This window comes from Cetorhinus maximus, chromosome 9 (assembly GCF_964194155.1).
Source record: "Cetorhinus maximus chromosome 9, sCetMax3.hap1.1, whole genome shotgun sequence".
In the NCBI taxonomy this organism is placed as follows: domain Eukaryota; kingdom Metazoa; phylum Chordata; class Chondrichthyes; order Lamniformes; family Cetorhinidae; genus Cetorhinus; species Cetorhinus maximus.
Window position 1 is genome coordinate 2606746 of NC_135887.1, and position 12079 is coordinate 2618824.

Sequence of the window (12079 nt, forward strand, 5' to 3'; positions counted from 1 at the left end):
GGGGGGGGGCTGCACTCTTCTTGGCTTTTGGGGTCATGTCTTTACCAGAGTAGTCCTGGGCTGCGGGCATTGAGAAGTGTGTATGAGGCTGCAGTTTAAATATGGTGCCCTGTGTGAGGAAGCGGGCGAGGTAATGCAGTGATGGGCAAATCGGAGGCCACCTGTCAGAGAGATGGCATGTTTCCTGTGGCTGCATAACTAATGAGGGGGGATTGGGGCAATGCAGCATGAAAACCCGCCATTGCGGCCGACGGGTAAACCACCCTTTTCCCTGCCCGCCGCCGCACTTAGTGCAACTCTGGGATCACTCTGCTCTGTGTCTTTCTCACGAGAGTTTCCCATCTCCACATTTGAAGAACTCACCTTGGAATTCTCTTCGAATGTCTCTCCCACTCGGACGGCTTCACCAAGGATCCACGTCCAAGGTTTCAATCCCGCCTTCTGAGATTCCGCTCCCCTGGATCTCTGAGCGCAGTCACGCTTCACCTCCTCCCAAGCATGGTTTCAGATCTGAGGCCATGCCAAGCAGAACACCACTGCTTCAATGGGTACCTTTCCCCTTGATACGAGTTGCAGCACAAAGTCACCAACCTTCAGCTGCCTTCTTGGATCCTCTGGACTTCTCTCATCCCAGGTTTGCACTAAGTGCAGCAGTGGGCGGGGAAAAGGACATTTTACCCGCGTTGCATCGTCCTATCCCAATTAATTAATTATGCAGCCACAGGAAACACACCATCTCGCTGGCAGGCGGCATCTGATTTGCCCGCCACACCTTTACCTCACCCGCTTCCTCACGCAGGGCGTAATATTTAAACTGCAGCCCCACTCATACTTCTCAATGCTTGCAGCTCAGGCTGCTCGGACATGGCCCCCCACAAAAACCCATTTTGCTTCAAGTCTGCTCCCAACAGCTCTCTCTTTAACTCGGAGCCTATTTCTCTGCTCCTTTCTCTCAACTTAACTTAACTTAACTTAACAGGAGCTGTTTCTGATCTCTATTCTTTGTTCCTTCCCTAGGACTGTCCTCTGGGACTTGTTTTTGATCTCTGTCTTTGTCCTTGCCTGGGACCTCTCCCTGTCCCCCTGCCTGTGACCTGCGACACCTTCCTTCCATTGGCTCTCCGGTTCAGGTTTTTGCACTATTCCACCTCTAGGCTTCCTTCTCTTTGCACAGGTGCGGAGGGCTGGTTCCTGGCCTGAAGACGCAAAAACAAATGAATTGCACGTGTGCCGCTCTTTCCCAGCTGGTGCATGCGCAGAGGTCCACCGGGAAAGGTAATTCCCGAACTGCAACTCACAAACTCAACTTAAGGTAAGTATCGCATTTCATTACATTGTGCACCCTCACTCTCTTCACTCCACCATTGACAGCTGCTTAAGCCGTAAGCCCTGGAATTCCCTCTCTAAGCTTTCCATTTCTCTAGCTTGGTGTCCTCCTTTAAGATGCCCCTTACCTCCTTTCAATGTCCATCTTTGACCACTCTCATCTCGGGCTCAATCCCTCCTTTGCAATTTCAAACCCTGATGGACTTTGCAGTGTATGGAGTGGGCAGCTGTCCACACCCACACTGTGGACGGAATGTCTCGCCCATCAGCAGCCCATGCCAGAAATTCAGGTGTGCATCGCTTGTGATGCAGACCAGGATCATCATTCTAGGTCCAAACACCTGATTATCGCTGCTGACAGACGAGACTCCCCACAAGCTGAGCGATTCATATAAAAATAACCCAACGCAATCAGTGACACTGCCAAATCATCAGCACTGTCCCCTTAGTCAGCCCCTTATGACCAACACTATTCCCACACAGTCAGCGTCACCTACATATCATCAGCGCCCGACAATCAGTGCTGTATGACTGCAGTGCTCATTTGAACCATATTTTTACCTGACTCTGTGATATTAACACCTAGCTCGAAGATCCACTGAAATATAGTCCATTTAAATGATTAACCCAAATACAAATGAAACACTTCAGCACAATGTTTATTACCTTCTACTGTTTGGGTTCCAAGGATAATTAGAACTCAGGAGAGCTTAAAATTTGTTTTAAAATGTCACTATTTAATAGTGGCTATTATTTAATTTTAACCAATGCTTTGTAAGTTAAACATATTTCCTGTTATCCGTGTGGATAATACTTAACATCCCTGTGCGTCTAAGCTGCTGTTTTTTTCTTAATATTTAATAGAATAGTTCAGTTACAATAATACATTTTATTGCATCACTTGTCTCATAGTGAACAATATTAGACAATGTATTATTAGCTATTTTGTGCACACTGGTTCATTGTAGAAAATATTCCAGATTAGCTCTTTCGGGTGAGAGAACACAGATTAGTCCAAGACTGAACATTTATACAATGTTTTCCCGGTTGTGAGGGTGGGGTGAGCGGTGGTGGGGGGCGCGGAGGGTACATGGGATGTGGGAGAATTGGAAGCCCAAATTATCCTCCGCTTTATCCGCTCAATTGCGATTACATTTACCCATTATTAAAATTGACTTAGTCTATAATATTCTGGCTTCTCACAGATTCCACATCAAGTCATCTGATTTGATAGCTCATTCATTCCTCTGCACTGGCTAAATAGTGGTCAGCTTTTTTCTTAAACACAAACATCTATAAGTGTCAGAGCTTATCTTATCCCATGCCTTTTCCAATATATTAACAGTATCCAGAATTGCAACATCTTTAGCCATATCCATAGCAAATCAATAACCTTTTTTCAATGAATCTTTCACAGATTTAAATCACTCTTTGATCCACAAGGACAATTATTAAGTACTCTTTGCTGATAGAAATGTATGGTGAGATTAGCATCAGATTGTACTCTTACCAGGCATCTAAAACACTGGGGCACATTTACTAGCTGCTTGTCAAATTCTGCAAATCAATACTTTTAAATATAATGACTCTTTCTGACACTGAGCCATTGGCTGAATAATAAGAGTGGAAAGGCTATGAAAACAGCATGCTTGTTAAGATTTCCCACATGCAGCAGGGTCCTCTTTCTCAGTGCTGCTGGTATACGAACAATCCGAAACCAAACACTATTCTGGATTTTTTTGGCTAGTAATGTTTTCAGGGTTTAGGGCTATGAAATCTGGAAGTATGGTCTGAGTTCTGTCAATGTTACGGATGAATATTCTTCAATAATGGATGGATATATGTGGAATCGTGCAGTATTTAAGAACAGGGGAGGGATCCTAGGAAATAATTGCATAGCATCCAACTGAGGCCTTATTGGTTGAAGTGCTGCAACTTGCAAATGTGCTACTACCATGGCTTTGCACAGTAGTAGGGGAGTCTTGCCCACTGGGGACATATATTGCAGCACACCCTTGAATTTCTGAGAATTCCCATTGGAAACACGGAGGCAAAAATTCACCTGGGCCCTATTTCAAAGCAAGAGACCCAGGGATCAACGGATTTTCTTTGGAACAGATAAAGCTGAGGGGAGATCTATTTAAGGTGTATCAAATTGTGACAGACCTCGATGGTGCGTTTAGGAAAGACCTATTTCTCTTAGCAGAGAGGTCAAAACTGGTAGTGGGAGGAGGCGGGCAGAGGTGGTGATGGTGGTGGTGGTGGGGAAGGGGAATAGGAATAGGTATCAGCTGTGGCTCAGACAGTAGAAATCTTGCTTTTGAGTCAGAAGGTTGTGGGTTCAAGTCCTAGTGCAAGGTTTGACACAACCATCTGAGCTGACACTCCAGTCCAGTGCTGAGGGGGTGCTGCACTGTCAGAGATGCTGTCTTTCAAGATGAGATGTTAAAACAAGTCTGCCCCCTCAGGTGAACATAAATTATCCTACAACGCTATTTTGAAGTGGAGATGTTGGTTATAAAAGCAAAATACTGCGGATGCTGGAAATCTGAAATAGAATCAGAAAATGCTGGAAGAACTCAGCAGGCTTGGCCGCATCTGTGGAGAGAGAAAGAGAATTAACGTTTTGAGTCCGTGTTACACTATTTCAGAGCTCTGGTGTTGGTTATCCCTGGTGTCCTGGCCAATATTTATTGCTCGATCATCAGTACATAAGCAGAAGGTGGAAACGTCGCGGGTTTGCACTGAGTGCAGGAGCAGGCGAGAGAAAGGGCATTTTACCTGTCGGCCGCAATGATGGTTTTTCGCACCTTATCATCCCATTCCCGCCTCGTAAATTATACAGCCACAGGAAACATAACGTTTCACTGGCAGGTGGCCTCCAATTTTCCTGCCATTACCTCACCGCTTCATCACACAGGGCGCCATATTTAAACTTCAGCTGTGCACACACTTCTCAATTCTTGCAGCCCAGGAAGGCACTGGTGAAGACATGGCCCCAAAAGTCAAGAAGAATGCAGCCCCCAATTCAGTGACAAATCCCTGGGAGGCCTTCTGGATATCATGGAGGCCGGCTGCGATGTTCTCTAACCCTGCTCTGGCCGCTGGAAGCCCACCAGTCTCACCGCTCCGGCTTGGGGGGCAGTGGAAGAGATGGTCAGTGCCAATGCCACCCAAGAATGTCTCCCTGTCTATGGCTCCTCATTACGATGAGCAGTGCTTGTGTCAATCAGATGTGAAACCTTGGTTCCTGCACAAATCGAAGGCTAGTGTCACAGTCCAGGGCCTCTCCCCTGTGCCGTGTGTAACCTTTCGAGCACAGTGATTGTCCGGCTTCAAAGTCACTGTCCAGATCAGTGATGTGTGCACCTCCATGTGGCTTGTGTTTGCTGCAAGAATCTCTTACCCAAGCGTCACTGGGTTCGGTGATGTTCTCTGTGTGCTCTCAGCACCATCGAGGCAGGACTGCACCCCCAATCTCATCACCATTCCTGACAGGTGAAGGTGTGGTACTGAAGGGAACAGGTGATGAATTTGTCTTAAAGTCCATGTGCTCGCTGTATCTCAGCAGCGTCTCGATGATATGATTCTCTCCACAGAGCGTATGTGCACTGCCCCCAGCCAGACAAGCGCCAGACGCTATATGTTCTCAGCTGTGGTGGAATGCTCATCTTTGGCATATTTTTGCCATTAGCCCAGCCATTTTCTTCCTCTACCTCCGCACATGTGTTTGTGCTCAAACTTCAGTCAGTGCTGTCATGACTCCCTGCCCCAGCACTGTTGCCCTTGCCCCAAGGTTGCCTTCTCCCCCTTCTCCCCAGCACTGTAGCCATTGACGGGGGGAGAGAACAATTCCATCCTGGATTGATGCCGTTGGGAAACGTGACTAGAGCTTTCTCGCGAGATTCTCCAATCTCGCCACCGAATAGGCCCGTTACGATCGGTGCCGGAAATCCCCACCTTTGACAGAGACAAAGCTCTTTACTCCACTGGAGAACCAGGGAGCCATGGCTGTTGCTTCCCTTGCCTACTGCTGTCTTCCACCTTCCACATGGTGGCTCCAGGAAGTGTCAGTAAATGGGGCAAGTGCCAGAAAAATCCCCTGGGGATGGAGGAGGGGAATCTAGTTCAGGGTGATGAGGCAGAGTAGGCGCCACCCTGTCCAATTCCAAGTGAGATTTCAGGGAAGAATCCAACCCATACATTGTACAACAGCTGTATGACATATAATACATTAGCACCTTACCTCTATTAGAAAGCACCCCATCGTAAAACAGGACCTTCCCTTTCCCTTCTATGCACAGTTCTAAGAATTCTACTTGATCATTTTAAGTGTTCAATGATCATCAAGAAAACAGGCCCATATACACAAAACCTCCTCACCTCTACATAAACATGCAGCACTGAAATTTTGCCGGAGTTCGTTGTGCTATTTCCTTTGGGTTACCATTAGTCTTCCAACTGGGTGATGTGAAAGTTCAACAGAATGCCTGTGGAGTTTCAGGGCCTCAGTGCTCCAGAATTAGCTTTTCTATATTGGTTAATATCTTAACTACTTTTATATGGCCTCCTCTTATTTACCTCCCTTCAAAGCTCAATTATGTTTGACTTCAAAAGTCTGAATCATAATATGTTCCAAAATGATGGGATAACGACCAAAAAAAGTGTGAAATATCAACGTTGCTGGAAATCTTTACATCTGGTTTCTGAACTGGACCAATGAAGGACAAGGAAAACTGTGGAAAATTGAAACATGGGCCTACAACAGAAGTGGGGGGAGATTCTCTCTGTGTTAAAGGTAGCAAAATTGTGTGCCTGTTATTAATAAACATGTTTATAATTTTTCTATATGTAGGGGGTGGTGTGTGTATCAGCTTCACCTCTGACTTCTGAGCGGTTCGAGTCGCTCCCACTCCCTGGGTTCTAGACCTTGGACTTATTTGGGGGTTGTGACAAAGTGCAGCAGACAACTGGTTTTGGTGTAAGAAAAAAAAACTGGGTTTATTGAAGTCACAAATGAATTTATAACATTAGGATTACACTGAGATTATACAGAGCTACAAAATACACTTAGTTAAGAACGGGGAACACACGGGAATAACGAGGGAAAATCACGCAACAACCCCCAAATAAGTCCAAGGTTTAGAACCCAGGGAGTGGGAGCGATTCGAACCGCTCAGAAGTCAGAGGTGAAGCTGACACACACACCACCCCCTACATATACCAAGTTGGGCAGAAAACCCTCTTGTGAAGAGTGTGACTCATGCGAGAGTGATCCATGGCTGTAGCCATTCTTCAAGTGTAAATCTGAATGCTGACCACTGACTAGCTATCTGATTACCAGGGCATTACAATGAAGGTCCTTTCCACTCTCCTGTGGTTCACAAACATCCACACGCACACCCAAGAAGTGTCAGTGGATAACAACTGAGAGCAAGAACCGTGAAGATTTTTCTCCCTCCTTTTCCCATGAACATTGACACGGATTATTGTGCTCCATATTGTCTGCTGGCACACATCACCCTACTTCAGCATAGATTTGAACTTGTAACATCCTGATCTGAGGGCAAAACCATTCAGTGCATCAACTTACTGCATCACCATGGGGCCTGAATGCACTCTTTAACCAGATACATTTTGTGGTAAATTAAGAACTTCCTTTGTGTTCATGTTGTGCATTAAGACGGTATATATTTGCAATGGTGATTAATACAGGATGGCTGAATGCATTGCACTGGGAAATCAAAGATAAGGAATCAATATGATGGACAAGACAACAAATGGAGTCCTTTAATTAACCTACTGCCCTCAATTCCTTGATAATAGTAACTCTGAAGCTCAGTTTTACTATTCAGCCTTGCCTTTCAATTGTAAAAGCATCTTCACAGAATGTGTGTCTTATTTTTGTTCATTTATGACTGCTTTTCTAGGTTTTCATAGTGTTTCATGATAGATTATGTGTAAAAGCCATGCACCATATGCCAGATGTGGCCTCACATTAATGTTCATTTATTGCAGTTGATTTTAAAAATAATGAAATAAGACAGTAGTATTTTTTAGATGGAGAAATTGGACCATGCATCCATGTGCAATAATAGGAATTCAGTCCTATCCACCCTTTCCTGTGACATAGGGACCAAGGCATGAAAGAAAGTGAAGTTCTGAAGAAGAGTCATATTGGACTCGCAGCATTAACTCTGTTTCTCTTTCCACAGTTGCTGCCAGACCTGCTGCATATTTTTCTACACTTTCTGTTTTTATTTATGAAAGAAGGTAGAATTGTGTCCAGATTCACACTTGAGATGAACAATGGCAAGACCAGATCAAGAACATGAAGGTTCAACCAGATAGGGAGTGGGGCAGTTAGCAACACCAATGACAGAAGGATTGGATATCTTGGCCTCATCTTTCCAAGAGCTCCAAGGTAATAACTGCGCTGGAAGCCAGAGCGTTGTAAATGGAGAGGAAGACAATGGTCATGATTTTCCGGCCCTGTCACGGGTGGGACCCGGCGCCCCAGCCGGAAGTCCATTGACTTGCGGTGGGACTGGACGATCCCGGCAGCGGACGGGTGTGGAAAATCCCCCCCATGTCTAATTTAGGTAAGAAAATTGAAAGATAGATGCAGAGTTGGGGTTATCCGCAGAATAAACTCAGAGGCCTGGGAGGGAAGAGGATTGCCTGAAATAAATGTCTCATTTAGCAGCACATCTCGGTAGATTATGTCTCAAAATGCAAAGTAGATGAGCAGGTTGTGTGTAGATAACATTGTTTATGGTCATTCAGAGTGTATGTACTTTGGCACGGATCAAATTTATAATTTGTCTCGTGACATAAGTATTGTTTGATCAGAAAACTCCATTGAAGAAAGAACATTTAGGATGGTTCACACCATCCAATACAGAATTAAAATCTCAATCGGGGTTATCATCAAATCATAAAACATTCTTGCCCAGAATGAATTTCTGGACGGGCTCTTTAATACACACTTGAAACCTCTCCAGATGGTATCAATATCTCAGGCCAGTGGTTCTGCAATCATCTCCTTCAGCGCAGTCAGTCACTCATCATTGACACTACTTCTACTTAATGGTGCAAGTGACACTTTATATCAACTCCTGAAATATAGATCAGGTGTCAATGTCCAAACTGACTCTGAAATAAAATGAAGTGAGAATACCTGTTCGAGCAATTCTAACTCTTCTTTGTTCCAGTGTCAGATTCATACTTTTTACACCATAACTGCAACACCAGTGCCAAGCAAAGGGGCTTGGCACTTACTCTGCAGTTGTAGTGTTAATGCGCCCTAGGTCCACCATATCCTCGGTCCTGTAATTTATGTATTTGAAGCACTATTATGTCCTCCAATCACTGGCAGCTCAGGTGTGGCAATGATTTTGTCAGAAATCATTATCATCTCAGTAAAATGAGTACTAGTATTTACAAACAATATCACCAGTTCTGTGCAGCTTGAGTTGAAAACCAAAACAATGGATTTGTAAACTCCTGAACAAATCCCACGATGACAAACTGTGCAGTCAACTTACACATTTCATATTTTTATTATTCTTCATTGTCAGAAAAGAAATTCAGGCTCTTAGAAGTGAAAAGTAACACAGTTTTACTTGTATTCAGTTGATTGGTTACATTACATTGTTTTGATTCAAACCAAAATGACATATGATTCAGCCCATCAATCAGAGGGTGAATCAAAGAACAAAGAACAAAGAAAAGTACAGCACAGGAACAGGCCCATCGGCCCTCCAAGCCTGCGCCGATCATATTGCCCGTCAACTAAAACAGTTTGCACTTCTGGGGTCCGTATCCCTCTATTCCCATCCTATTCATGTATTTGTCAAGCTGCCACTTAAATACCACTATCGTACCTGCTTCCACCACCTCCTCTGGCAGCGAATTCCAGACACTCACTACCCTCTGCGTAAAAAACTTGCCCCGCACATCTCCTCTACAGTTTTCTCCTCTCACCTTAAATCTATGTCCCCTAGTAATTGATTCTTCCACCCTGGGAAAAAGCTTCTGACTATCTACTCTGTCCATGCCACTCATAATTTTGTAAACTTCTATCAAGTCGCCCCTCAATCTCCGTCGCTCTGGTGAGAACAATCCGAGTTTCTCCAACATCTCCTCATAGTTAATAACCTCCAGACCAGGCAGCATCCTGGTAAACCTCCTCTGCACCCTCTCCAATGCCTCCATATCCTTATGGTAATGTGGCGACCAGAATTGCACGCAATATTCCAAGTGTGGCCTAACCAAGGTTCTATACAGCTGCAGCATGACTTCCCAGCTTTTATACTCAATACCCCTGCCAATGAAGGCAAGCATGCCATATGCCTTCCTGACTACCTTATCCACCTGCGTTGCCACTTTCAGTGACCTGTGGACCTGTACACCCAGATCCCTCTGCCCGTCAATGCACTTAAGGGTTCTGCCATTTACTCTATAATTCCTGCCTGTATTAGACCTTCCAAAATGCATTACCTTGCATTTGTCCGGATTAAACTCCATCTGCCATTTCTCCGCCCAAGTCTCCAACCGATCTATATTCCGTTGTATCCTTTGACAATCCTCTTCATTAGCTGCAACTCCTCCAACCTTAGTGTCGTCTGCAAACTTAATAATTAGCCCAGTTACATTTACCTCCAAATCATTTATGTATACTACAAACAGCAAAGGTCCCAGCACTGATCCCTGCGGAACTCCATTAGTCACAGCTCTCCATTCAGAAAAGCACCCTTCCACTGCTATGCTCTGTTTTCTATGACCAAGCCAATTCTGTATCCATCTTGCCAGCTCACCTCTGATCCCGTGCAACTTTACCTTCTGTACCAGTCTGCCATGAGGGACCTTGTCAAAGGCCTTACTGAAATCCATGTATATAACATCCACTGTCCTTCCATCGTCGATCATCTTTGTCACTTCCTCGAAAAAGTTGATCAAGTTAGTGAGACACGACCTCCCCTTCACAAAACCATGCTGCCTCTCACTAATATGCCCATTTGTTTCCAAATGGTAGTAAATCCTGTCACGAAGAATCTTCTCCAATAATTTCCCTACCACTGATGTAAGGCTCACCGGCCTGTAATTTCCTGGATTATCCCTGCTACCCTTCTTAAACAATGTAACAACATTGGCCATTCACCAGTCCCCTTGGATCTCACCCTTAGCCAGTGAGGATACAAAGATTTCTGTCAAGGCCCCAGCAATCTCCTCCCTTGCCTCCCTCAGTACTCTGGGGTAGATCCCATCTGGCCCTGGGGACTTATCCACCTTAATATTCTTCAAGACGCCTAACACTTCTTTTTTGATCTCCACATGATTCAGGCTATCTACACACTCTTCCCTAGACAAATCGACCGCTAAGTCCTTCTCTTTGGTGAATACTGATGAGAAGTATTCATTTAGTATCTCTCCCATTTCTTCTGACTTCACACACAGATTCCCACCTCCGTCCCTGAGTGGGCCTACCCTTTCCCTGGCTACCCTCTTGCTTTTTACATATGTATAAAAGGCCTTGGGATTTTCCTTAATCCTGGTTGCCAGTGACTTTTCATGACCCCTTTTAGCCCTCCTGACTCCTTGCTTAAGTTTCTTCCTACTTTCTTTATATTCTCCACGGGCTTCATCTGTTCCCAGCCTTCTAGCCCTTATGAATGCTTCCCTTTTCTTTTTGACTAATCTCACAATATCCTTCGTTATCCAAGGGTCCTGAAACTTGTCATGCTTATCCTTCATCCTAGCAGAAACATGCCAGTCCTGAATTCTTATTAACTTATGTTTGAAAATCCCCCACATGTCCATTGTTGATTTGCCCTCAAACATCCGCCTCCAGTCTAGATTCCTCAGTTCCTGCCTAATATTGTTCTTAAATTTTGCTCTTAAAATCTAAGGTTTAAAACTGAATAGTGGGGGCAAGGGATCAAATTTGGGAAGATCTAGTAAATGAAAGAGTAGAGACAAGGCAAGAGAGGCAGGCATTAATATGGGAAATGATAAACGGACTGTGACAGGAAGAGACAGACAGTACAAATTAAGAGTAAATCAGCAGATAAGACTAGACGCTACAAAAATAATAAAAGGACAAAACTAAAGGCTCTGTATCTAAACACACATAGAATTCGAAACAAAACAGATAAATTGATTGTACAAATAGAAACAAATAAGTACAATCTGATAGCCATTACTGAGACATGGCTACAGGAAGACATAGATTGGGACCTGAATATTGAAGGGTATATGACATTTAGGAAGGACAGGAAGTTAGGAAAATGTGGCAGGGTGGCTCTTTTAATTAATGATGGTTTTAGCATATTAGAGAGGGATAACCTAAGTTCAGGAAACCAGGACCAGTGGTTTGATTTAAGATGAGGAATGATAAATGCAAGAAGCCACTTATGAGAGTGGCTTGTTGTAATACACAGTAGGACAGAGTACAAAAGAAGAGATAATGGAAGCTTGTCAGAAGGGTACAACAATAATCATGGGTGATTTTAATCTACATATAGACTGGAAAAATCAGGTGGGCAAAGGTAACGTAGATGAGGAGTTCATAAATTGTTTTCAGGATAGTTTCTTAGAGCAGCACATCTGGAGGCAGCCAGCGAGCAGGCTATACTAGACCTATTGAGCAACGAGATAGGATTAATTGATAACCTCCCAGTGAAGGCATCCCCTAGGTAGCAGCGATCAAAATACGATTGAATTTTACATTCATTTTGAGGGAGAAATGAGT